This window comes from Hyla sarda, unplaced genomic scaffold (genome assembly GCF_029499605.1).
Source record: "Hyla sarda isolate aHylSar1 unplaced genomic scaffold, aHylSar1.hap1 scaffold_289, whole genome shotgun sequence".
Taxonomy (NCBI): domain Eukaryota; kingdom Metazoa; phylum Chordata; class Amphibia; order Anura; family Hylidae; genus Hyla; species Hyla sarda.
In genome coordinates, this window is record NW_026609597.1 from 201,100 (window position 1) to 226,144 (window position 25,045).

A 25,045-nucleotide genomic window follows, 5' to 3' on the forward strand; every position below is an offset into this window, starting at 1 on the left:
TTGGTCTATATTGATGCGGGACATAGACAGCCAGCTGATGACCAATCCATTAGTGCAATGGATGGCTGGAAGCATTTGTCTTTGCCTTTGCAATACCACAGAAGCAATGCATGGTCAATGTACAGCAATGACACACCTGTGTGAACAGCCAGGAGACCCCCCCCCCCCCCCATGTTATGTTACATAGTTACATAGTTAGTACGGTCGAAAAAAGACATATGTCCATCAAGTTCAACCAGGGAATTAAGGGGTAGGGGTGTGGCGCGATATTGGGGAAGGGATGAGATTTTATATTTCTTCATAAGCATTAATCTTATTTTGTCAATTAGGAACATTCAGCACCCACCCGCTATCAAGGCAGCTGCCTATCATGTCATGCCCTACCTGCACAGGTGTGCTGGCTACTCAAATGATCCAATTAAGGAGGCCATTTAGTCAGCAGCAGCAGAAGTCCTGTGCCTGGACGCTCCAACAGCGGCCAGACACAAGCAGAAGCAGAAGCAGCAGAAGCAGCAGCAGCAGCACCACCACCTTTTGTTTTTTGGCTGCAGCAGCAGCAAGGCCCACAGGGCTGGCTAGCTGGCTAGCCAGCAAGCAGGTAGCAATGAAAGTAGGAATCTTTCTTTTTAACCCTGTAAGGGGGTGGTGCACTGTACCCGAAGATACTGCCATATCGGGTCAATGCATAGGGCGACGGAAGCAAGCTTCGAAATCGGCCCCCGTTCTCAAAAATCCATTTAATATATGGTCCCCAGATAGGGGACGTATCAGATATTAAACTGATAAGAACAGATACTACACTTGATCTTAGCCAAAAGGCCGAGAAGCGATAACCGTGAAAGGGGCGGGCCCAACAAGGTGCCCTTCATGGGCACTATCACTGCTTGCTGTCAGGGAGGCTGCCAGACAATTTTCCATGCACACTCTGGGCTGGGGGGCAGTCAACCACCAGTACACACAGCAGAACCTAAACCCATACCATTATTGCTAAGCAGCAAGACAGGGGCCCATTGCACTCCCACGGGGCCTTTTTAAATGCAATCCATAACCCGGATTTGCCAGGAACCCTTCTTACTCCTCCTACTTGCATGTGACACTGGGCTTAGGATCTGCATAGGAAACACACACACAAGCACACACCTACCTTTGTTGCCTGCAGATGCCTCCTTGGCTGTCCCCAAACGGTATCAAACCAACACCCACGGGAAGCTGTAAGCATAGAGGACATGCCTGCACCCCATTGGACTTACCTGTGTGGGTTAAACCCGGGTTATTTGACAACCTATGGCGGTGATGGTTCTGCTCAGGCAGAGCAGTGCTGATGCTCCTCATAAAGCTGTCGCTGCTGTGAAGGTTCTAGGTGACATCACAAATCCCTATGGTTACATACACAACAAAGCTGGGTTGTTGTTGTTTACACTCTGCAAGGCCTGTGGAAGTGAGTGACATCATAGCACTGTAGTTCTGAGGGTTCTAGATGGATGCAACAATCTCCTGTTGCTTCTATGAAGGCCATAATAGACGACATCACCAAACAGCTCCATAGTCACATACACAGCAAAGGAGAGATGTTGTTTACACCTAGTGATGTCAGTGGTATTGAGTGACATCACAGCACAGTGCTAAGGCTCCTGGGCCTGGACACAGCAGCGGCTGCAATATCTCAACGGAGAATACGTTTATATATATGTGTGTGTGTGCGCGTATATATATATATATATATATATATATATATATATATATATATATATATTTCTCCGCCGAAATCACTTTTAAACCCATTTCCACCTTTTTTTCCCTTCTCTTCCTCTTACTTTTTTTTCACGTTTTTTTACGTTTTTCTCCTTTTCGCCTCTTTTCTGGGCGTATTATTCTTCTTTTTCTTCTTTTTTTTCGTCTAATGCATACCCCATCAGTGCAGCAATGCTTATTCAATACCGCCAGCAGATGGAGACACTGGGGGATAATTTTCTAAGGATTTATACTGATTTTTCCTGTCTGAATTTGTCGCACAGAAAGTTGCAGGCCAAATATGTGTGACATTTCTGCGACTTTAGCTTCTAGAGCATTTTTACAACATTATACATAGGTGCTGAATACATAAAAAGCGACTGTTCAGCGACAGACAAGTCGCATCGGCTGAAAGTAGGCCAGAATGTCAGTCCATGTTGGAGCAGGTTTAGATACAGTCTAAAGTATAGATCTCAAAGTCTGTGCACAGAATTTAGCAAGGGCCTCGCACCTTCTGATGCATCAGGTAGGTGCACAATAGCATAGCCTAACCCTCTGTACTTTGGTCTATATTGATGCGGGACATAGACAGCCAGCTGATGACCAATCCATTAGTGCAATGGATGGCTGGAAGCATTTGTCTTTGCCTTTGCAATACCACAGAAGCAATGCATGGTCAATGTACAGCAATGACACACCTGTGTGAACAGCCAGGAGACCCCCCCCCCCCCATGTTATGTTACATAGTTACATAGTTAGTACGGTCGAAAAAAGACATATGTCCATCAAGTTCAACCAGGGAATTAAGGGGTAGGGGTGTGGCGCGATATTGGGGAAGGGATGAGATTTTATATTTCTTCATAAGCATTAATCTTATTTTGTCAATTAGGAACATTCAGCACCCACCCGCTATCAAGGCAGCTGCCTATCATGTCATGCCCTACCTGCACAGGTGTGCTGGCTACTCAAATGATCCAATTAAGGAGGCCATTTAGTCAGCAGCAGCAGAAGTCCTGTGCCTGGACGCTCCAACAGCGGCCAGACACAAGCAGAAGCAGAAGCAGCAGAAGCAGCAGCAGCACCACCTTTTGTTTTTTGGCTGCAGCAGCAGCAAGGCCCACAGGGCTGGCTAGCTGGCTAGCCAGCAAGCAGGTAGCAATGAAAGTAGGAATCTTTCTTTTTAACCCTGTAAGGGGGTGGTGCACTGTACCCGAAGATACTGCCATATCGGGTCAATGCATAGGGCGACGGAAGCAAGCTTCGAAATCGGCCCCCGTTCTCAAAAATCCATTTAATATATGGTCCCCAGATAGGGGACGTATCAGATATTAAACTGATAAGAACAGATACTACACTTGATCTTAGCCAAAAGGCCGAGAAGCGATAACCGTGAAAGGGGCGGGCCCAACAAGGTGCCCTTCATGGGCACTATCACTGCTTGCTGTCAGGGAGGCTGCCAGACAATTTTCCATGCACACTCTGGGCTGGGGGGCAGTCAACCACCAGTACACACAGCAGAACCTAAACCCATACCATTATTGCTAAGCAGCAAGACAGGGGCCCATTGCACTCCCACGGGGCCTTTTTAAATGCAATCCATAACCCGGATTTGCCAGGAACCCTTCTTACTCCTCCTACTTGCATGTGACACTGGGCTTAGGATCTGCATAGGAAACACACACACAAGCACACACCTACCTTTGTTGCCTGCAGATGCCTCCTTGGCTGTCCCCAAACGGTATCAAACCAACACCCACGGGAAGCTGTAAGCATAGAGGACATGCCTGCACCCCATTGGACTTACCTGTGTGGGTTAAACCCGGGTTATTTGACAACCTATGGCGGTGATGGTTCTGCTCAGGCAGAGCAGTGCTGATGCTCCTCATAAAGCTGTCGCTGCTGTGAAGGTTCTAGGTGACATCACAAATCCCTATGGTTACATACACAACAAAGCTGGGTTGTTGTTGTTTACACACTGCAAGGCCTGTGGAAGTGAGTGACATCATAGCACTGTAGTTCTGAGGGTTCTAGATGGATGCAACAATCTCCTGTTGCTTCTATGAAGGCCATAATAGACGACATCACCAAACAGCTCCATAGTCACATACACAGCAAAGGAGAGATGTTGTTTACACCTAGTGATGTCAGTGGTATTGAGTGACATCACAGCACAGTGCTAAGGCTCCTGGGCCTGGACACAGCAGCGGCTGCAATATCTCAACGGAGAATACGTTTATATATATGTGTGTGTGTGCGCGTATATATATATATATATATATATATATATATATATATATATATATTTCTCCGCCGAAATCACTTTTAAACCCATTTCCACCTTTTTTTCCCTTCTCTTCCTCTTACTTTTTTTTCACGTTTTTTTACGTTTTTCTCCTTTTCGCCTCTTTTCTGGGCGTATTATTCTTCTTTTTCTTCTTTTTTTTCGTCTAATGCATACCCCATCAGTGCAGCAATGCTTATTCAATACCGCCAGCAGATGGAGACACTGGGGGATAATTTTCTAAGGATTTATACTGATTTTTCCTGTCTGAATTTGTCGCACAGAAAGTTGCAGGCCAAATATGTGTGACATTTCTGCGACTTTAGCTTCTAGAGCATTTTTACAACATTATACATAGGTGCTGAATACATAAAAAGCGACTGTTCAGCGACAGACAAGTCGCATCGGCTGAAAGTAGGCCAGAATGTCAGTCCATGTTGGAGCAGGTTTAGATACAGTCTAAAGTATAGATCTCAAAGTCTGTGCACAGAATTTAGCAAGGGCCTCGCACCTTCTGATGCATCAGGTAGGTGCACAATAGCATAGCCTAACCCTCTGTACTTTGGTCTATATTGATGCGGGACATAGACAGCCAGCTGATGACCAATCCATTAGTGCAATGGATGGCTGGAAGCATTTGTCTTTGCCTTTGCAATACCACAGAAGCAATGCATGGTCAATGTACAGCAATGACACACCTGTGTGAACAGCCAGGAGACCCCCCCCCCCCCCCATGTTATGTTACATAGTTACATAGTTAGTACGGTCGAAAAAAGACATATGTCCATCAAGTTCAACCAGGGAATTAAGGGGTAGGGGTGTGGCGCGATATTGGGGAAGGGATGAGATTTTATATTTCTTCATAAGCATTAATCTTATTTTGTCAATTAGGAACATTCAGCACCCACCCGCTATCAAGGCAGCTGCCTATCATGTCATGCCCTACCTGCACAGGTGTGCTGGCTACTCAAATGATCCAATTAAGGAGGCCATTTAGTCAGCAGCAGCAGAAGTCCTGTGCCTGGACGCTCCAACAGCGGCCAGACACAAGCAGAAGCAGAAGCAGCAGAAGCAGCAGCAGCACCACCACCTTTTGTTTTTTGGCTGCAGCAGCAGCAAGGCCCACAGGGCTGGCTAGCTGGCTAGCCAGCAAGCAGGTAGCAATGAAAGTAGGAATCTTTCTTTTTAACCCTGTAAGGGGGTGGTGCACTGTACCCGAAGATACTGCCATATCGGGTCAATGCATAGGGCGACGGAAGCAAGCTTCGAAATCGGCCCCCGTTCTCAAAAATCCATTTAATATATGGTCCCCAGATAGGGGACGTATCAGATATTAAACTGATAAGAACAGATACTACACTTGATCTTAGCCAAAAGGCCGAGAAGCGATAACCGTGAAAGGGGCGGGCCCAACAAGGTGCCCTTCATGGGCACTATCACTGCTTGCTGTCAGGGAGGCTGCCAGACAATTTTCCATGCACACTCTGGGCTGGGGGGCAGTCAACCACCAGTACACACAGCAGAACCTAAACCCATACCATTATTGCTAAGCAGCAAGACAGGGGCCCATTGCACTCCCACGGGGCCTTTTTAAATGCAATCCATAACCCGGATTTGCCAGGAACCCTTCTTACTCCTCCTACTTGCATGTGACACTGGGCTTAGGATCTGCATAGGAAACACACACACAAGCACACACCTACCTTTGTTGCCTGCAGATGCCTCCTTGGCTGTCCCCAAACGGTATCAAACCAACACCCACGGGAAGCTGTAAGCATAGAGGACATGCCTGCACCCCATTGGACTTACCTGTGTGGGTTAAACCCGGGTTATTTGACAACCTATGGCGGTGATGGTTCTGCTCAGGCAGAGCAGTGCTGATGCTCCTCATAAAGCTGTCGCTGCTGTGAAGGTTCTAGGTGACATCACAAATCCCTATGGTTACATACACAACAAAGCTGGGTTGTTGTTGTTTACACTCTGCAAGGCCTGTGGAAGTGAGTGACATCATAGCACTGTAGTTCTGAGGGTTCTAGATGGATGCAACAATCTCCTGTTGCTTCTATGAAGGCCATAATAGACGACATCACCAAACAGCTCCATAGTCACATACACAGCAAAGGAGAGATGTTGTTTACACCTAGTGATGTCAGTGGTATTGAGTGACATCACAGCACAGTGCTAAGGCTCCTGGGCCTGGACACAGCAGCGGCTGCAATATCTCAACGGAGAATACGTTTATATATATGTGTGTGTGTGCGCGTATATATATATATATATATATATATATATATATATATATATATAAATATTTCTCCGCCGAAATCACTTTTAAACCCATTTCCACCTTTTTTTCCCTTCTCTTCCTCTTACTTTTTTTTCACGTTTTTTTACGTTTTTCTCCTTTTCGCCTCTTTTCTGGGCGTATTTTTCTTCTTTTTCTTCTTTTATTTCGTCTAATGCATACCCCATCAGTGCAGCAATGCTTATTCAATACCGCCAGCAGATGGAGACACTGGGGGATAATTTTCTAAGGATTTATACTGATTTTTCCTGTCTGAATTTGTCGCACAGAAAGTTGCAGGCCAAATATGTGTGACATTTCTGCGACTTTAGCTTCTAGAGCATTTTTACAACATTATACATAGGTGCTGAATACATAAAAAGCGACTGTTCAGCGACAGACAAGTCGCATCGGCTGAAAGTAGGCCAGAATGTCAGTCCATGTTGGAGCAGGTTTAGATACAGTCTAAAGTATAGATCTCAAAGTCTGTGCACAGAATTTAGCAAGGGCCTCGCACCTTCTGATGCATCAGGTAGGTGCACAATAGCATAGCCTAACCCTCTGTACTTTGGTCTATATTGATGCGGGACATAGACAGCCAGCTGATGACCAATCCATTAGTGCAATGGATGGCTGGAAGCATTTGTCTTTGCCTTTGCAATACCACAGAAGCAATGCATGGTCAATGTACAGCAATGACACACCTGTGTGAACAGCCAGGAGACCCCCCCCCCCCATGTTATGTTACATAGTTACATAGTTAGTACGGTCGAAAAAAGACATATGTCCATCAAGTTCAACCAGGGAATTAAGGGGTAGGGGTGTGGCGCGATATTGGGGAAGGGATGAGATTTTATATTTCTTCATAAGCATTAATCTTATTTTGTCAATTAGGAACATTCAGCACCCACCCGCTATCAAGGCAGCTGCCTATCATGTCATGCCCTACCTGCACAGGTGTGCTGGCTACTCAAATGATCCAATTAAGGAGGCCATTTAGTCAGCAGCAGCAGAAGTCCTGTGCCTGGACGCTCCAACAGCGGCCAGACACAAGCAGAAGCAGAAGCAGCAGAAGCAGCAGCAGCACCACCTTTTGTTTTTTGGCTGCAGCAGCAGCAGCAAGGCCCACAGGGCTGGCTAGCTGGCTAGCCAGCAAGCAGGTAGCAATGAAAGTAGGAATCTTTCTTTTTAACCCTGTAAGGGGGTGGTGCACTGTACCCGAAGATACTGCCATATCGGGTCAATGCATAGGGCGACGGAAGCAAGCTTCGAAATCGGCCCCCGTTCTCAAAAATCCATTTAATATATGGTCCCCAGATAGGGGACGTATCAGATATTAAACTGATAAGAACAGATACTACACTTGATCTTAGCCAAAAGGCCGAGAAGCGATAACCGTGAAAGGGGCGGGCCCAACAAGGTGCCCTTCATGGGCACTATCACTGCTTGCTGTCAGGGAGGCTGCCAGACAATTTTCCATGCACACTCTGGGCTGGGGGGCAGTCAACCACCAGTACACACAGCAGAACCTAAACCCATACCATTATTGCTAAGCAGCAAGACAGGGGCCCATTGCACTCCCACGGGGCCTTTTTAAATGCAATCCATAACCCGGATTTGCCAGGAACCCTTCTTACTCCTCCTACTTGCATGTGACACTGGGCTTAGGATCTGCATAGGAAACACACACACAAGCACACACCTACCTTTGTTGCCTGCAGATGCCTCCTTGGCTGTCCCCAAACGGTATCAAACCAACACCCACGGGAAGCTGTAAGCATAGAGGACATGCCTGCACCCCATTGGACTTACCTGTGTGGGTTAAACCCGGGTTATTTGACAACCTATGGCGGTGATGGTTCTGCTCAGGCAGAGCAGTGCTGATGCTCCTCATAAAGCTGTCGCTGCTGTGAAGGTTCTAGGTGACATCACAAATCCCTATGGTTACATACACAACAAAGCTGGGTTGTTGTTGTTTACACTCTGCAAGGCCTGTGGAAGTGAGTGACATCATAGCACTGTAGTTCTGAGGGTTCTAGATGGATGCAACAATCTCCTGTTGCTTCTATGAAGGCCATAATAGACGACATCACCAAACAGCTCCATAGTCACATACACAGCAAAGGAGAGATGTTGTTTACACCTAGTGATGTCAGTGGTATTGAGTGACATCACAGCACAGTGCTAAGGCTCCTGGGCCTGGACACAGCAGCGGCTGCAATATCTCAACGGAGAATACGTTTATATATATGTGTGTGTGTGCGCGTATATATATATATATATATATATATATATATATATATATATATATATATTTCTCCGCCGAAATCACTTTTAAACCCATTTCCACCTTTTTTTCCCTTCTCTTCCTCTTACTTTTTTTTCACGTTTTTTTACGTTTTTCTCCTTTTCGCCTCTTTTCTGGGCGTATTATTCTTCTTTTTCTTCTTTTTTTTCGTCTAATGCATACCCCATCAGTGCAGCAATGCTTATTCAATACCGCCAGCAGATGGAGACACTGGGGGATAATTTTCTAAGGATTTATACTGATTTTTCCTGTCTGAATTTGTCGCACAGAAAGTTGCAGGCCAAATATGTGTGACATTTCTGCGACTTTAGCTTCTAGAGCATTTTTACAACATTATACATAGGTGCTGAATACATAAAAAGCGACTGTTCAGCGACAGACAAGTCGCATCGGCTGAAAGTAGGCCAGAATGTCAGTCCATGTTGGAGCAGGTTTAGATACAGTCTAAAGTATAGATCTCAAAGTCTGTGCACAGAATTTAGCAAGGGCCTCGCACCTTCTGATGCATCAGGTAGGTGCACAATAGCATAGCCTAACCCTCTGTACTTTGGTCTATATTGATGCGGGACATAGACAGCCAGCTGATGACCAATCCATTAGTGCAATGGATGGCTGGAAGCATTTGTCTTTGCCTTTGCAATACCACAGAAGCAATGCATGGTCAATGTACAGCAATGACACACCTGTGTGAACAGCCAGGAGACCCCCCCCCCCCATGTTATGTTACATAGTTACATAGTTAGTACGGTCGAAAAAAGACATATGTCCATCAAGTTCAACCAGGGAATTAAGGGGTAGGGGTGTGGCGCGATATTGGGGAAGGGATGAGATTTTATATTTCTTCATAAGCATTAATCTTATTTTGTCAATTAGGAACATTCAGCACCCACCCGCTATCAAGGCAGCTGCCTATCATGTCATGCCCTACCTGCACAGGTGTGCTGGCTACTCAAATGATCCAATTAAGGAGGCCATTTAGTCAGCAGCAGCAGAAGTCCTGTGCCTGGACGCTCCAACAGCGGCCAGACACAAGCAGAAGCAGAAGCAGCAGAAGCAGCAGCAGCACCACCTTTTGTTTTTTGGCTGCAGCAGCAGCAAGGCCCACAGGGCTGGCTAGCTGGCTAGCCAGCAAGCAGGTAGCAATGAAAGTAGGAATCTTTCTTTTTAACCCTGTAAGGGGGTGGTGCACTGTACCCGAAGATACTGCCATATCGGGTCAATGCATAGGGCGACGGAAGCAAGCTTCGAAATCGGCCCCCGTTCTCAAAAATCCATTTAATATATGGTCCCCAGATAGGGGACGTATCAGATATTAAACTGATAAGAACAGATACTACACTTGATCTTAGCCAAAAGGCCGAGAAGCGATAACCGTGAAAGGGGCGGGCCCAACAAGGTGCCCTTCATGGGCACTATCACTGCTTGCTGTCAGGGAGGCTGCCAGACAATTTTCCATGCACACTCTGGGCTGGGGGGCAGTCAACCACCAGTACACACAGCAGAACCTAAACCCATACCATTATTGCTAAGCAGCAAGACAGGGGCCCATTGCACTCCCACGGGGCCTTTTTAAATGCAATCCATAACCCGGATTTGCCAGGAACCCTTCTTACTCCTCCTACTTGCATGTGACACTGGGCTTAGGATCTGCATAGGAAACACACACACAAGCACACACCTACCTTTGTTGCCTGCAGATGCCTCCTTGGCTGTCCCCAAACGGTATCAAACCAACACCCACGGGAAGCTGTAAGCATAGAGGACATGCCTGCACCCCATTGGACTTACCTGTGTGGGTTAAACCCGGGTTATTTGACAACCTATGGCGGTGATGGTTCTGCTCAGGCAGAGCAGTGCTGATGCTCCTCATAAAGCTGTCGCTGCTGTGAAGGTTCTAGGTGACATCACAAATCCCTATGGTTACATACACAACAAAGCTGGGTTGTTGTTGTTTACACTCTGCAAGGCCTGTGGAAGTGAGTGACATCATAGCACTGTAGTTCTGAGGGTTCTAGATGGATGCAACAATCTCCTGTTGCTTCTATGAAGGCCATAATAGACGACATCACCAAACAGCTCCATAGTCACATACACAGCAAAGGAGAGATGTTGTTTACACCTAGTGATGTCAGTGGTATTGAGTGACATCACAGCACAGTGCTAAGGCTCCTGGGCCTGGACACAGCAGCGGCTGCAATATCTCAACGGAGAATACGTTTATATATATGTGTGTGTGTGCGCGTATATATATATATATATATATATATATATATATATTTCTCCGCCGAAATCACTTTTAAACCCATTTCCACCTTTTTTTCCCTTCTCTTCCTCTTACTTTTTTTTCACGTTTTTTTACGTTTTTCTCCTTTTCGCCTCTTTTCTGGGCGTATTATTCTTCTTTTTCTTCTTTTTTTTCGTCTAATGCATACCCCATCAGTGCAGCAATGCTTATTCAATACCGCCAGCAGATGGAGACACTGGGGGATAATTTTCTAAGGATTTATACTGATTTTTCCTGTCTGAATTTGTCGCACAGAAAGTTGCAGGCCAAATATGTGTGACATTTCTGCGACTTTAGCTTCTAGAGCATTTTTACAACATTATACATAGGTGCTGAATACATAAAAAGCGACTGTTCAGCGACAGACAAGTCGCATCGGCTGAAAGTAGGCCAGAATGTCAGTCCATGTTGGAGCAGGTTTAGATACAGTCTAAAGTATAGATCTCAAAGTCTGTGCACAGAATTTAGCAAGGGCCTCGCACCTTCTGATGCATCAGGTAGGTGCACAATAGCATAGCCTAACCCTCTGTACTTTGGTCTATATTGATGCGGGACATAGACAGCCAGCTGATGACCAATCCATTAGTGCAATGGATGGCTGGAAGCATTTGTCTTTGCCTTTGCAATACCACAGAAGCAATGCATGGTCAATGTACAGCAATGACACACCTGTGTGAACAGCCAGGAGACCCCCCCCCCCCCCATGTTATGTTACATAGTTACATAGTTAGTACGGTCGAAAAAAGACATATGTCCATCAAGTTCAACCAGGGAATTAAGGGGTAGGGGTGTGGCGCGATATTGGGGAAGGGATGAGATTTTATATTTCTTCATAAGCATTAATCTTATTTTGTCAATTAGGAACATTCAGCACCCACCCGCTATCAAGGCAGCTGCCTATCATGTCATGCCCTACCTGCACAGGTGTGCTGGCTACTCAAATGATCCAATTAAGGAGGCCATTTAGTCAGCAGCAGCAGAAGTCCTGTGCCTGGACGCTCCAACAGCGGCCAGACACAAGCAGAAGCAGAAGCAGCAGAAGCAGCAGCACCACCACCTTTTGTTTTTTGGCTGCAGCAGCAGCAAGGCCCACAGGGCTGGCTAGCTGGCTAGCCAGCAAGCAGGTAGCAATGAAAGTAGGAATCTTTCTTTTTAACCCTGTAAGGGGGTGGTGCACTGTACCCGAAGATACTGCCATATCGGGTCAATGCATAGGGCGACGGAAGCAAGCTTCGAAATCGGCCCCCGTTCTCAAAAATCCATTTAATATATGGTCCCCAGATAGGGGACGTATCAGATATTAAACTGATAAGAACAGATACTACACTTGATCTTAGCCAAAAGGCCGAGAAGCGATAACCGTGAAAGGGGCGGGCCCAACAAGGTGCCCTTCATGGGCACTATCACTGCTTGCTGTCAGGGAGGCTGCCAGACAATTTTCCATGCACACTCTGGGCTGGGGGGCAGTCAACCACCAGTACACACAGCAGAACCTAAACCCATACCATTATTGCTAAGCAGCAAGACAGGGGCCCATTGCACTCCCACGGGGCCTTTTTAAATGCAATCCATAACCCGGATTTGCCAGGAACCCTTCTTACTCCTCCTACTTGCATGTGACACTGGGCTTAGGATCTGCATAGGAAACACACACACAAGCACACACCTACCTTTGTTGCCTGCAGATGCCTCCTTGGCTGTCCCCAAACGGTATCAAACCAACACCCACGGGAAGCTGTAAGCATAGAGGACATGCCTGCACCCCATTGGACTTACCTGTGTGGGTTAAACCCGGGTTATTTGACAACCTATGGCGGTGATGGTTCTGCTCAGGCAGAGCAGTGCTGATGCTCCTCATAAAGCTGTCGCTGCTGTGAAGGTTCTAGGTGACATCACAAATCCCTATGGTTACATACACAACAAAGCTGGGTTGTTGTTGTTTACACTCTGCAAGGCCTGTGGAAGTGAGTGACATCATAGCACTGTAGTTCTGAGGGTTCTAGATGGATGCAACAATCTCCTGTTGCTTCTATGAAGGCCATAATAGACGACATCACCAAACAGCTCCATAGTCACATACACAGCAAAGGAGAGATGTTGTTTACACCTAGTGATGTCAGTGGTATTGAGTGACATCACAGCACAGTGCTAAGGCTCCTGGGCCTGGACACAGCAGCGGCTGCAATATCTCAACGGAGAATACGTTTATATATATGTGTGTGTGTGCGCGTATATATATATATATATATATATATATATATATATATATATATATTTCTCCGCCGAAATCACTTTTAAACCCATTTCCACCTTTTTTTCCCTTCTCTTCCTCTTACTTTTTTTTCACGTTTTTTTACGTTTTTCTCCTTTTCGCCTCTTTTCTGGGCGTATTATTCTTCTTTTTCTTCTTTTTTTTCGTCTAATGCATACCCCATCAGTGCAGCAATGCTTATTCAATACCGCCAGCAGATGGAGACACTGGGGGATAATTTTCTAAGGATTTATACTGATTTTTCCTGTCTGAATTTGTCGCACAGAAAGTTGCAGGCCAAATATGTGTGACATTTCTGCGACTTTAGCTTCTAGAGCATTTTTACAACATTATACATAGGTGCTGAATACATAAAAAGCGACTGTTCAGCGACAGACAAGTCGCATCGGCTGAAAGTAGGCCAGAATGTCAGTCCATGTTGGAGCAGGTTTAGATACAGTCTAAAGTATAGATCTCAAAGTCTGTGCACAGAATTTAGCAAGGGCCTCGCACCTTCTGATGCATCAGGTAGGTGCACAATAGCATAGCCTAACCCTCTGTACTTTGGTCTATATTGATGCGGGACATAGACAGCCAGCTGATGACCAATCCATTAGTGCAATGGATGGCTGGAAGCATTTGTCTTTGCCTTTGCAATACCACAGAAGCAATGCATGGTCAATGTACAGCAATGACACACCTGTGTGAACAGCCAGGAGACCCCCCCCCCATGTTATGTTACATAGTTACATAGTTAGTACGGTCGAAAAAAGACATATGTCCATCAAGTTCAACCAGGGAATTAAGGGGTAGGGGTGTGGCGCGATATTGGGGAAGGGATGAGATTTTATATTTCTTCATAAGCATTAATCTTATTTTGTCAATTAGGAACATTCAGCACCCACCCGCTATCAAGGCAGCTGCCTATCATGTCATGCCCTACCTGCACAGGTGTGCTGGCTACTCAAATGATCCAATTAAGGAGGCCATTTAGTCAGCAGCAGCAGAAGTCCTGTGCCTGGACGCTCCAACAGCGGCCAGACACAAGCAGAAGCAGAAGCAGCAGAAGCAGCAGCAGCACCACCTTTTGTTTTTTGGCTGCAGCAGCAGCAGCAAGGCCCACAGGGCTGGCTAGCTGGCTAGCCAGCAAGCAGGTAGCAATGAAAGTAGGAATCTTTCTTTTTAACCCTGTAAGGGGGTGGTGCACTGTACCCGAAGATACTGCCATATCGGGTCAATGCATAGGGCGACGGAAGCAAGCTTCGAAATCGGCCCCCGTTCTCAAAAATCCATTTAATATATGGTCCCCAGATAGGGGACGTATCAGATATTAAACTGATAAGAACAGATACTACACTTGATCTTAGCCAAAAGGCCGAGAAGCGATAACCGTGAAAGGGGCGGGCCCAACAAGGTGCCCTTCATGGGCACTATCACTGCTTGCTGTCAGGGAGGCTGCCAGACAATTTTCCATGCACACTCTGGGCTGGGGGGCAGTCAACCACCAGTACACACAGCAGAACCTAAACCCATACCATTATTGCTAAGCAGCAAGACAGGGGCCCATTGCACTCCCACGGGGCCTTTTTAAATGCAATCCATAACCCGGATTTGCCAGGAACCCTTCTTACTCCTCCTACTTGCATGTGACACTGGGCTTAGGATCTGCATAGGAAACACACACACAAGCACACACCTACCTTTGTTGCCTGCAGATGCCTCCTTGGCTGTCCCCAAACGGTATCAAACCAACACCCACGGGAAGCTGTAAGCATAGAGGACATGCCTGCACCCCATTGGACTTACCTGTGTGGGTTAAACCCGGGTTATTTGACAACCTATGGCGGTGATGGTTCTGCTCAGGCAGAGCAGTGCTGATGCTCCTCATAAAGCTGTCGCTGCTGTGAAGGTTCTAGGTGACATCACAAATCCCTATGGTTACATACACAACAAAGCTGGGTTGTTGTTGTTTACACTCTGCAAGGCCTGTGGAAGTGAGTGACATCATAGCACTGTAGTTCTGAGGGTTCTAGATGGATGCAACAATCTCCTGTTGCTTCTATGAAGGCCATAATAGACGACATCACCAAACAGCTCCATAGTCACATACACAGCAAAGGAGAGATGTTGTTTACACCTAGTGATGTCAGTGGTATTGAGTGACATCACAGCACAGTGCTAAGGCTCCTGGGCCTGGACACAGCAGCGGCTGCAATATCTCAACGGAGAATACGTTTATATATATGTGTGTGTGTGCGCGTATATATATATATATATATATATATATATATATATATATTTCTCCGCCGAAATCACTTTTAAACCCATTTCCACCTTTTTTTCCCTTCTCTTCCTCTTACTTTTTTTTCACGTTTTTTTACGTTTTTCTCCTTTTCGCCTCTTTTCTGGGCGTATTATTCTTCTTTTTCTTCTTTTTTTTCGTCTAATGCATACCCCATCAGTGCAGCAATGCTTATTCAATACCGCCAGCAGATGGAGACACTGGGGGATAATTTTCTAAGGATTTATACTGATTTTTCCTGTCTGAATTTGTCGCACAGAAAGTTGCAGGCCAAATATGTGTGACATTTCTGCGACTTTAGCTTCTAGAGCATTTTTACAACATTATACATAGGTGCTGAATACATAAAAAGCGACTGTTCAGCGACAGACAAGTCGCATCGGCTGAAAGTAGGCCAGAATGTCAGTCCATGTTGGAGCAGGTTTAGATACAGTCTAAAGTATAGATCTCAAAGTCTGTGCACAGAATTTAGCAAGGGCCTCGCACCTTCTGATGCATCAGGTAGGTGCACAATAGCATAGCCTAACCCTCTGTACTTTGGTCTATATTGATGCGGGACATAGACAGCCAGCTGATGACCAATCCATTAGTGCAATGGATGGCTGGAAGCATTTGTCTTTGCCTTTGCAATACCACAGAAGCAATGCATGGTCAATGTACAGCAATGACACACCTGTGTGAACAGCCAGGAGACCCCCCCCCCATGTTATGTTACATAGTTACATAGTTAGTACGGTCGAAAAAAGACATATGTCCATCAAGTTCAACCAGGGAATTAAGGGGTAGGGGTGTGGCGCGATATTGGGGAAGGGATGAGATTTTATATTTCTTCATAAGCATTAATCTTATTTTGTCAATTAGGAACATTCAGCACCCACCCGCTATCAAGGCAGCTGCCTATCATGTCATGCCCTACCTGCACAGGTGTGCTGGCTACTCAAATGATCCAATTAAGGAGGCCATTTAGTCAGCAGCAGCAGAAGTCCTGTGCCTGGACGCTCCAACAGCGGCCAGACACAAGCAGAAGCAGAAGCAGCAGAAGCAGCAGCAGCACCACCTTTTGTTTTTTGGCTGCAGCAGCAGCAGCAAGGCCCACAGGGCTGGCTAGCTGGCTAGCCAGCAAGCAGGTAGCAATGAAAGTAGGAATCTTTCTTTTTAACCCTGTAAGGGGGTGGTGCACTGTACCCGAAGATACTGCCATATCGGGTCAATGCATAGGGCGACGGAAGCAAGCTTCGAAATCGGCCCCCGTTCTCAAAAATCCATTTAATATATGGTCCCCAGATAGGGGACGTATCAGATATTAAACTGATAAGAACAGATACTACACTTGATCTTAGCCAAAAGGCCGAGAAGCGATAACCGTGAAAGGGGCGGGCCCAACAAGGTGCCCTTCATGGGCACTATCACTGCTTGCTGTCAGGGAGGCTGCCAGACAATTTTCCATGCACACTCTGGGCTGGGGGGCAGTCAACCACCAGTACACACAGCAGAACCTAAACCCATACCATTATTGCTAAGCAGCAAGACAGGGGCCCATTGCACTCCCACGGGGCCTTTTTAAATGCAATCCATAACCCGGATTTGCCAGGAACCCTTCTTACTCCTCCTACTTGCATGTGACACTGGGCTTAGGATCTGCATAGGAAACACACACACAAGCACACACCTACCTTTGTTGCCTGCAGATGCCTCCTTGGCTGTCCCCAAACGGTATCAAACCAACACCCACGGGAAGCTGTAAGCATAGAGGACATGCCTGCACCCCATTGGACTTACCTGTGTGGGTTAAACCCGGGTTATTTGACAACCTATGGCGGTGATGGTTCTGCTCAGGCAGAGCAGTGCTGATGCTCCTCATAAAGCTGTCGCTGCTGTGAAGGTTCTAGGTGACATCACAAATCCCTATGGTTACATACACAACAAAGCTGGGTTGTTGTTGTTTACACTCTGCAAGGCCTGTGGAAGTGAGTGACATCATAGCACTGTAGTTCTGAGGGTTCTAGATGGATGCAACAATCTCCTGTTGCTTCTATGAAGGCCATAATAGACGACATCACCAAACAGCTCCATAGTCACATACACAGCAAAGGAGAGATGTTGTTTACACCTAGTGATGTCAGTGGTATTGAGTGACATCACAGCACAGTGCTAAGGCTCCTGGGCCTGGACACAGCAGCGGCTGCAATATCTCAACGGAGAATACGTTTATATATATGTGTGTGTGTGTGCGCGTATATATATATATATATATATATATATATATATATATATATATATATATTTCTCCGCCGAAATCACTTTTAAACCCATTTCCACCTTTTTTTCCCTTCTCTTCCTCTTACTTTTTTTTCACGTTTTTTTACGTTTTTCTCCTTTTCGCCTCTTTTCTGGGCGTATTATTCTTCTTTTTCTTCTTTTTTTTCGTCTAATGCATACCCCATCAGTGCAGCAATGCTTATTCAATACCGCCAGCAGATGGAGACACTGGGGGATAATTTTCTAAGGATTTATACTGATTTTTCCTGTCTGAATTTGTCGCACAGAAAGTTGCAGGCCAAATATGTGTGACATTTCTGCGACTTTAGCTTCTAGAGCATTTTTACAACATTATACATAGGTGCTGAATACATAAAAAGCGACTGTTCAGCGACAGACAAGTCGCATCGGCTGAAAGTAGGCCAGAATGTCAGTCCATGTTGGAGCAGGTTTAGATACAGTCTAAAGTATAGATCTCAAAGTCTGTGCACAGAATTTAGCAAGGGCCTCGCACCTTCTGATGCATCAGGTAGGTGCACAATAGCATAGCCTAACCCTCTGTACTTTGGTCTATATTGATGCGGGACATAGACAGCCAGCTGATGACCAATCCATTAGTGCAATGGATGGCTGGAAGCATTTGTCTTTGCCTTTGCAATACCACAGAAGCAATGCATGGTCAATGTACAGCAATGACACACCTGTGTGAACAGCCAGGAGACCCCCCCCCCCCCCCCCCATGTTATGTTACATAGTTACATAGTACGGTCGAAAAAAGACATATGTCCATCAAGTTCAACCAGGGAATTAAGGGGTAGGGGTGTGGCGCGATATTGGGGAAGGGATGAGATTTTATATTTCTTCATAAGCATTAATCTTATTTTGTCAATTAGGAACATTCAGCACCCACCCGCTATCAAGGCAGCTGCCTATCATGTCATGCCCTACCTGCACAGGTGTGCTGGCTACTAAAATGATCCAATTAAGGAGGCCATTTAGTCAGCAGCAGCAGAAGTCCTGTGCCTGGACGCTCCAACAGCGGCCAGACACAAGCAGAAGCAGAAGCAGCAGAAGCAGCAGCAGCAGCACCACCACCTTTTGTTTTTTGGCTGCAGCAGCAGCAAGGCCCACAGGGCTGGCTAGCTGGCTAGCCAGCAAGCAGGTAGCAATGAAAGTAGGAATCTTTCTTTTTAACCCTGTAAGGGGGTGGTGCACTGTACCCGAAGATACTGCCATATCGGGTCAATGCATAGGGCGACGGAAGCAAGCTTCGAAATCGGCCCCCGTTCTCAAAAATCCATTTAATATATGGTCCCCAGATAGGGGACGTATCAGATATTAAACTGATAAGAACAGATACTACACTTGATCTTAGCCAAAAGGCCGAGAAGCGATAACCGTGAAAGGGGCGGGCCCAACAAGGTGCCCTTCATGGGCACTATCACTGCTTGCTGTCAGGGAGGCTGCCAGACAATTTTCCATGCACACTCTGGGCTGGGGGGCAGTCAACCACCAGTACACACAACAGAACCTAAACCCATACCATTATTGCTAAGCAGCAAGACAGGGGCCCATTGCACTCCCACGGGGCCTTTTTAAATGCAATCCATAACCCGGATTTGCCAGGAACCCTTCTTACTCCTCCTACTTGCATGTGACACTGGGCTTAGGATCTGCATAGGAAACACACACACAAGCACACACCTACCTTTGTTGCCTGCAGATGCCTCCTTGGCTGTCCCCAAACGGTATCAAACCAACACCCACGGGAAGCTGTAAGCATAGAGGACATGCCTGCACCCCATTGGACTTACCTGTGTGGGTTAAACCCGGGTTATTTGACAACCTATGGCGGTGATGGTTCTGCTCAGGCAGAGCAGTGCTGATGCTCCTCATAAAGCTGTCGCTGCTGTGAAGGTTCTAGGTGACATCACAAATCCCTATGGTTACATACACAACAAAGCTGGGTTGTTGTTGTTTACACTCTGCAAGGCCTGTGGAAGTGAGTGACATCATAGCACTGTAGTTCTGAGGGTTCTAGATGGATGCAACAATCTCCTGTTGCTTCTATGAAGGCCATAATAGACGACATCACCAAACAGCTCCATAGTCACATACACAGCAAAGGAGAGATGTTGTTTACACCTAGTGATGTCAGTGGTATTGAGTGACATCACAGCACAGTGCTAAGGCTCCTGGGCCTGGACACAGCAGCGGCTGCAATATCTCAACGGAGAATACGTTTATATATATGTGTGTGTGTGCGCGTATATATATATATATATATATATATATATATATTTCTCCGCCGAAATCACTTTTAAACCCATTTCCACCTTTTTTTCCCTTCTCTTCCTCTTACTTTTTTTTCACGTTTTTTTACGTTTTTCTCCTTTTCGCCTCTTTTCTGGGCGTATTATTCTTCTTTTTCTTCTTTTTTTTCGTCTAATGCATACCCCATCAGTGCAGCAATGCTTATTCAATACCGCCAGCAGATGGAGACACTGGGGGATAATTTTCTAAGGATTTATACTGATTTTTCCTGTCTGAATTTGTCGCACAGAAAGTTGCAGGCCAAATATGTGTGACATTTCTGCGACTTTAGCTTCTAGAGCATTTTTACAACATTATACATAGGTGCTGAATACATAAAAAGCGACTGTTCAGCGACAGACAAGTCGCATCGGCTGAAAGTAGGCCAGAATGTCAGTCCATGTTGGAGCAGGTTTAGATACAGTCTAAAGTATAGATCTCAAAGTCTGTGCACAGAATTTAGCAAGGGCCTCGCACCTTCTGATGCATCAGGTAGGTGCACAATAGCATAGCCTAACCCTCTGTACTTTGGTCTATATTGATGCGGGACATAGACAGCCAGCTGATGACCAATCCATTAGTGCAATGGATGGCTGGAAGCATTTGTCTTTGCCTTTGCAATACCACAGAAGCAATGCATGGTCAATGTACAGCAATGACACACCTGTGTGAACAGCCAGGAGACCCCCCCCCCCCCCCATGTTATGTTACATAGTTACATAGTTAGTACGGTCGAAAAAAGACATATGTCCATCAAGTTCAACCAGGGAATTAAGGGGTAGGGGTGTGGCGCAATATTGGGGAAGGGATGATATTTTATATTTCTTCATAAGCATTAATCTTATTTTGTCAATTAGGAACATTCAGCACCCACCCGCTATCAAGGCAGCTGCCTATCATGTCATGCCCTACCTGCACAGGTGTGCTGGCTACTCAAATGATCCAATTAAGGAGGCCATTTAGTCAGCAGCAGCAGAAGTCCTGTGCCTGGACGCTCCAACAGCGGCCAGACACAAGCAGAAGCAGAAGCAGCAGAAGCAGCAGCAGCACCACCTTTTGTTTTTTGGCTGCAGCAGCAGCAAGGCCCACAGGGCTGGCTAGCTGGCTAGCCAGCAAGCAGGTAGCAATGAAAGTAGGAATCTTTCTTTTTAACCCTGTAAGGGGGTGGTGCACTGTACCCGAAGATACTGCCATATCGGGTCAATGCATAGGGCGACGGAAGCAAGCTTCGAAATCGGCCCCCGTTCTCAAAAATCCATTTAATATATGGTCCCCAGATAGGGGACGTATCAGATATTAAACTGATAAGAACAGATACTACACTTGATCTTAGCCAAAAGGCCGAGAAGCGATAACCGTGAAAGGGGCGGGCCCAACAAGGTGCCCTTCATGGGCACTATCACTGCTTGCTGTCAGGGAGGCTGCCAGACAATTTTCCATGCACACTCTGGGCTGGGGGGCAGTCAACCACCAGTACACACAGCAGAACCTAAACCCATACCATTATTGCTAAGCAGCAAGACAGGGGCCCATTGCACTCCCACGGGGCCTTTTTAAATGCAATCCATAACCCGGATTTGCCAGGAACCCTTCTTACTCCTCCTACTTGCATGTGACACTGGGCTTAGGATCTGCATAGGAAACACACACACAAGCACACACCTACCTTTGTTGCCTGCAGATGCCTCCTTGGCTGTCCCCAAACGGTATCAAACCAACACCCACGGGAAGCTGTAAGCATAGAGGACATGCCTGCACCCCATTGGACTTACCTGTGTGGGTTAAACCCGGGTTATTTGACAACCTATGGCGGTGATGGTTCTGCTCAGGCAGAGCAGTGCTGATGCTCCTCATAAAGCTGTCGCTGCTGTGAAGGTTCTAGGTGACATCACAAATCCCTATGGTTACATACACAACAAAGCTGGGTTGTTGTTGTTTACACTCTGCAAGGCCTGTGGAAGTGAGTGACATCATAGCACTGTAGTTCTGAGGGTTCTAGATGGATGCAACAATCTCCTGTTGCTTCTATGAAGGCCATAATAGACGACATCACCAAACAGCTCCATAGTCACATACACAGCAAAGGAGAGATGTTGTTTACACCTAGTGATGTCAGTGGTATTGAGTGACATCACAGCACAGTGCTAAGGCTCCTGGGCCTGGACACAGCAGCGGCTGCAATATCTCAACGGAGAATACGTTTATATATATGTGTGTGTGTGCGCGTATATATATATATATATATATATATATATATATATATATATATATATATTTCTCCGCCGAAATCACTTTTAAACCCATTTCCACCTTTTTTTCCCTTCTCTTCCTCTTACTTTTTTTTCACGTTTTTTTACGTTTTTCTCCTTTTCGCCTCTTTTCTGGGCGTATTATTCTTCTTTTTCTTCTTTTTTTTCGTCTAATGCATACCCCATCAGTGCAGCAATGCTTATTCAATACCGCCAGCAGATGGAGACACTGGGGGATAATTTTCTAAGGATTTATACTGATTTTTCCTGTCTGAATTTGTCGCACAGAAAGTTGCAGGCCAAATATGTGTGACATTTCTGCGACTTTAGCTTCTAGAGCATTTTTACAACATTATACATAGGTGCTGAATACATAAAAAGCGACTGTTCAGCGACAGACAAGTCGCATCGGCTGAAAGTAGGCCAGAATGTCAGTCCATGTTGGAGCAGGTTTAGATACAGTCTAAAGTATAGATCTCAAAGTCTGTGCACAGAATTTAGCAAGGGCCTCGCACCTTCTGATGCATCAGGTAGGTGCACAATAGCATAGCCTAACCCTCTGTACTTTGGTCTATATTGATGCGGGACATAGACAGCCAGCTGATGACCAATCCATTAGTGCAATGGATGGCTGGAAGCATTTGTCTTTGCCTTTGCAATACCACAGAAGCAATGCATGGTCAATGTACAGCAATGACACACCTGTGTGAACAGCCAGGAGACCCCCCCCCCCCATGTTATGTTACATAGTTACATAGTTAGTACGGTCGAAAAAAGACATATGTCCATCAAGTTCAACCAGGGAATTAAGGGGTAGGGGTGTGGCGCGATATTGGGGAAGGGATGAGATTTTATATTTCTTCATAAGCATTAATCTTATTTTGTCAATTAGGAACATTCAGCACCCACCCGCTATCAAGGCAGCTGCCTATCATGTCATGCCCTACCTGCACAGGTGTGCTGGCTACTCAAATGATCCAATTAAGGAGGCCATTTAGTCAGCAGCAGCAGAAGTCCTGTGCCTGGACGCTCCAACAGCGGCCAGACACAAGCAGAAGCAGAAGCAGCAGAAGCAGCAGCACCACCACCTTTTGTTTTTTGGCTGCAGCAGCAGCAAGGCCCACAGGGCTGGCTAGCTGGCTAGCCAGCAAGCAGGTAGCAATGAAAGTAGGAATCTTTCTTTTTAACCCTGTAAGGGGGTGGTGCACTGTACCCGAAGATACTGCCATATCGGGTCAATGCATAGGGCGACGGAAGCAAGCTTCGAAATCGGCCCCCGTTCTCAAAAATCCATTTAATATATGGTCCCCAGATAGGGGACGTATCAGATATTAAACTGATAAGAACAGATAAGGTTTCAACAAAATTTTATTGAATAAATAAGAAACCATACAAAATTTAAAATGCAAAATAATAAAAGGTTCACAAAAGTTTTAAAATACAAATAATAAAACCAGTAATAAAAGGAGAAAAAATAAAAATGGCAGGATAAAACATTATACAAATATCATAAAAACTGATTATACTGTTATTTCGTTCCATAGAGGCAGACACCACATGGATGCTGCCTCGCTGGCCCCCAACTGTTTCTTGTCTCTTAGGTAATAGATGTACATCTCACTCAGGGCCAGCTTTATACAGTTTTTAACATCAATAAAATCACGTTTAAAAAGTAAGATGTTCCTAACTTTCCAGATGGCATTTTTAAAACAATTAATAATCATCCAGCAGATCATCTGCTGTTTAAAATTGGGGCAGTTAAAAAGACCGTAAAAGACACATTCGTGATTAAAATCTTTTAGGCCGCAGGCCCACTTCAAAAGTGGGCCTACCTTCCTCCAAAGCTCCCGTGCAAAAGGGCAGTTCCAAAATATGTGCAGCACCGTTTCGTCCACTCCGCAGCCATCTCTCGGGCACTTGGCTCTCGCCACCAGTCCTCGCCTGTGCTGGAACTCACGAGTAGGGAGGCACTGGTGGACGATTGCCCAGGCAAGATCCCTGTGTACATTCGCCAGAAACTTCCCGTACACGTTCCGCCATACCTTTTTGGATCTTGCCTGTGTGAAATTGGACACTGCCAGGGTAACCTCACTCCGCCTGAGGACCTTTGATACCTTTCTCTGGTCCCCCAGTATGTCAGGCTCCAAATCTTGGAGACCTAGGAGCCTGACTGTCTTTTCCAACACCACATAATGTTTTGGGGGACACAGAAGCACCGGAGCGTTCAGAGGGATGCGCAACCATCTTTTAAAAACCATGCCCGCAGCGTACCTTAAAAAGCAGCTAAAAATGCCATCGGATTTAATAATTTTAAAACAGAAACAGAAATACTTTATGTAAAAGAAAGTAAAAAGGTTAGGAACATCTTTCCCACCATTATCTTTACTTTTGTACATAAAATCACGCTTTAATTTCTCCATTTTTGAACCCCATAAAAAGGTAAAAACAATTCTAGTTACTTTTTTAATGTATAAAATAGATGGAGGAAATACCATGGCAATGTATAGCATAATAGGGAGTAAAACCATCTTTATTATTAAAATCTTCCCCTCCATGGTAAGGTTTCTAAGATTCCACATTAAAATCTTCTTCTCCATCTTAGCTATAGCTGAATCCCAGTTAGGGCTCCCATCATTGACCTGGTTAAAAACAATACCTAAAACTTTAATTTGATCCTGTTGCATTGTGACTCCTGGGGTGATGGATGAATCCCAGGAGCCAATATAAAAACAGTCACATTTATCTGTGTTTAGCTTAAAACCAGAGACCTCGCAGAAATAGCT

At 45.7% G+C, this 25,045-nt stretch overlaps 11 non-coding genes across 11 annotated transcripts; all 11 read right to left on the bottom strand.

Annotated features, from left to right (window-relative positions):
* Positions 1 to 640: 640 nt before the first annotated feature.
* LOC130326838 (U2 spliceosomal RNA) lies at positions 641 to 831 on the bottom strand. The gene has a single exon (XR_008871375.1). It is a non-coding gene; the product is annotated as a U2 spliceosomal RNA (small nuclear RNA).
* Positions 832 to 2,925: 2,094 nt separating this feature from the next.
* On the bottom strand, positions 2,926 to 3,116 carry LOC130326839 (U2 spliceosomal RNA). The gene has a single exon (XR_008871376.1). It is a non-coding gene; the product is annotated as a U2 spliceosomal RNA (small nuclear RNA).
* A 2,095-nt stretch (positions 3,117 to 5,211) lies between these two features.
* On the bottom strand, positions 5,212 to 5,402 carry LOC130326840 (U2 spliceosomal RNA). Its single transcript, XR_008871377.1, has one exon. It is a non-coding gene; the product is annotated as a U2 spliceosomal RNA (small nuclear RNA).
* Positions 5,403 to 7,498: 2,096 nt separating this feature from the next.
* LOC130326841 (U2 spliceosomal RNA) lies at positions 7,499 to 7,689 on the bottom strand. Its single transcript, XR_008871378.1, has one exon. It is a non-coding gene; the product is annotated as a U2 spliceosomal RNA (small nuclear RNA).
* Positions 7,690 to 9,782: 2,093 nt separating this feature from the next.
* On the bottom strand, positions 9,783 to 9,973 carry LOC130326842 (U2 spliceosomal RNA). The gene has a single exon (XR_008871379.1). It is a non-coding gene; the product is annotated as a U2 spliceosomal RNA (small nuclear RNA).
* A 2,081-nt stretch (positions 9,974 to 12,054) lies between these two features.
* LOC130326843 (U2 spliceosomal RNA) lies at positions 12,055 to 12,245 on the bottom strand. Its single transcript, XR_008871380.1, has one exon. It is a non-coding gene; the product is annotated as a U2 spliceosomal RNA (small nuclear RNA).
* A 2,090-nt stretch (positions 12,246 to 14,335) lies between these two features.
* On the bottom strand, positions 14,336 to 14,526 carry LOC130326844 (U2 spliceosomal RNA). Its single transcript, XR_008871381.1, has one exon. It is a non-coding gene; the product is annotated as a U2 spliceosomal RNA (small nuclear RNA).
* A 2,084-nt stretch (positions 14,527 to 16,610) lies between these two features.
* Positions 16,611 to 16,801, bottom strand: LOC130326846 (U2 spliceosomal RNA). The gene has a single exon (XR_008871382.1). It is a non-coding gene; the product is annotated as a U2 spliceosomal RNA (small nuclear RNA).
* A 2,103-nt stretch (positions 16,802 to 18,904) lies between these two features.
* LOC130326847 (U2 spliceosomal RNA) lies at positions 18,905 to 19,095 on the bottom strand. Its single transcript, XR_008871383.1, has one exon. It is a non-coding gene; the product is annotated as a U2 spliceosomal RNA (small nuclear RNA).
* Positions 19,096 to 21,175: 2,080 nt separating this feature from the next.
* Positions 21,176 to 21,366, bottom strand: LOC130326849 (U2 spliceosomal RNA). Its single transcript, XR_008871385.1, has one exon. It is a non-coding gene; the product is annotated as a U2 spliceosomal RNA (small nuclear RNA).
* A 2,093-nt stretch (positions 21,367 to 23,459) lies between these two features.
* On the bottom strand, positions 23,460 to 23,645 carry LOC130326918 (U2 spliceosomal RNA). The gene has a single exon (XR_008871448.1). It is a non-coding gene; the product is annotated as a U2 spliceosomal RNA (small nuclear RNA).
* Between the last annotated feature and the right edge of the window lie 1,400 nt (positions 23,646 to 25,045).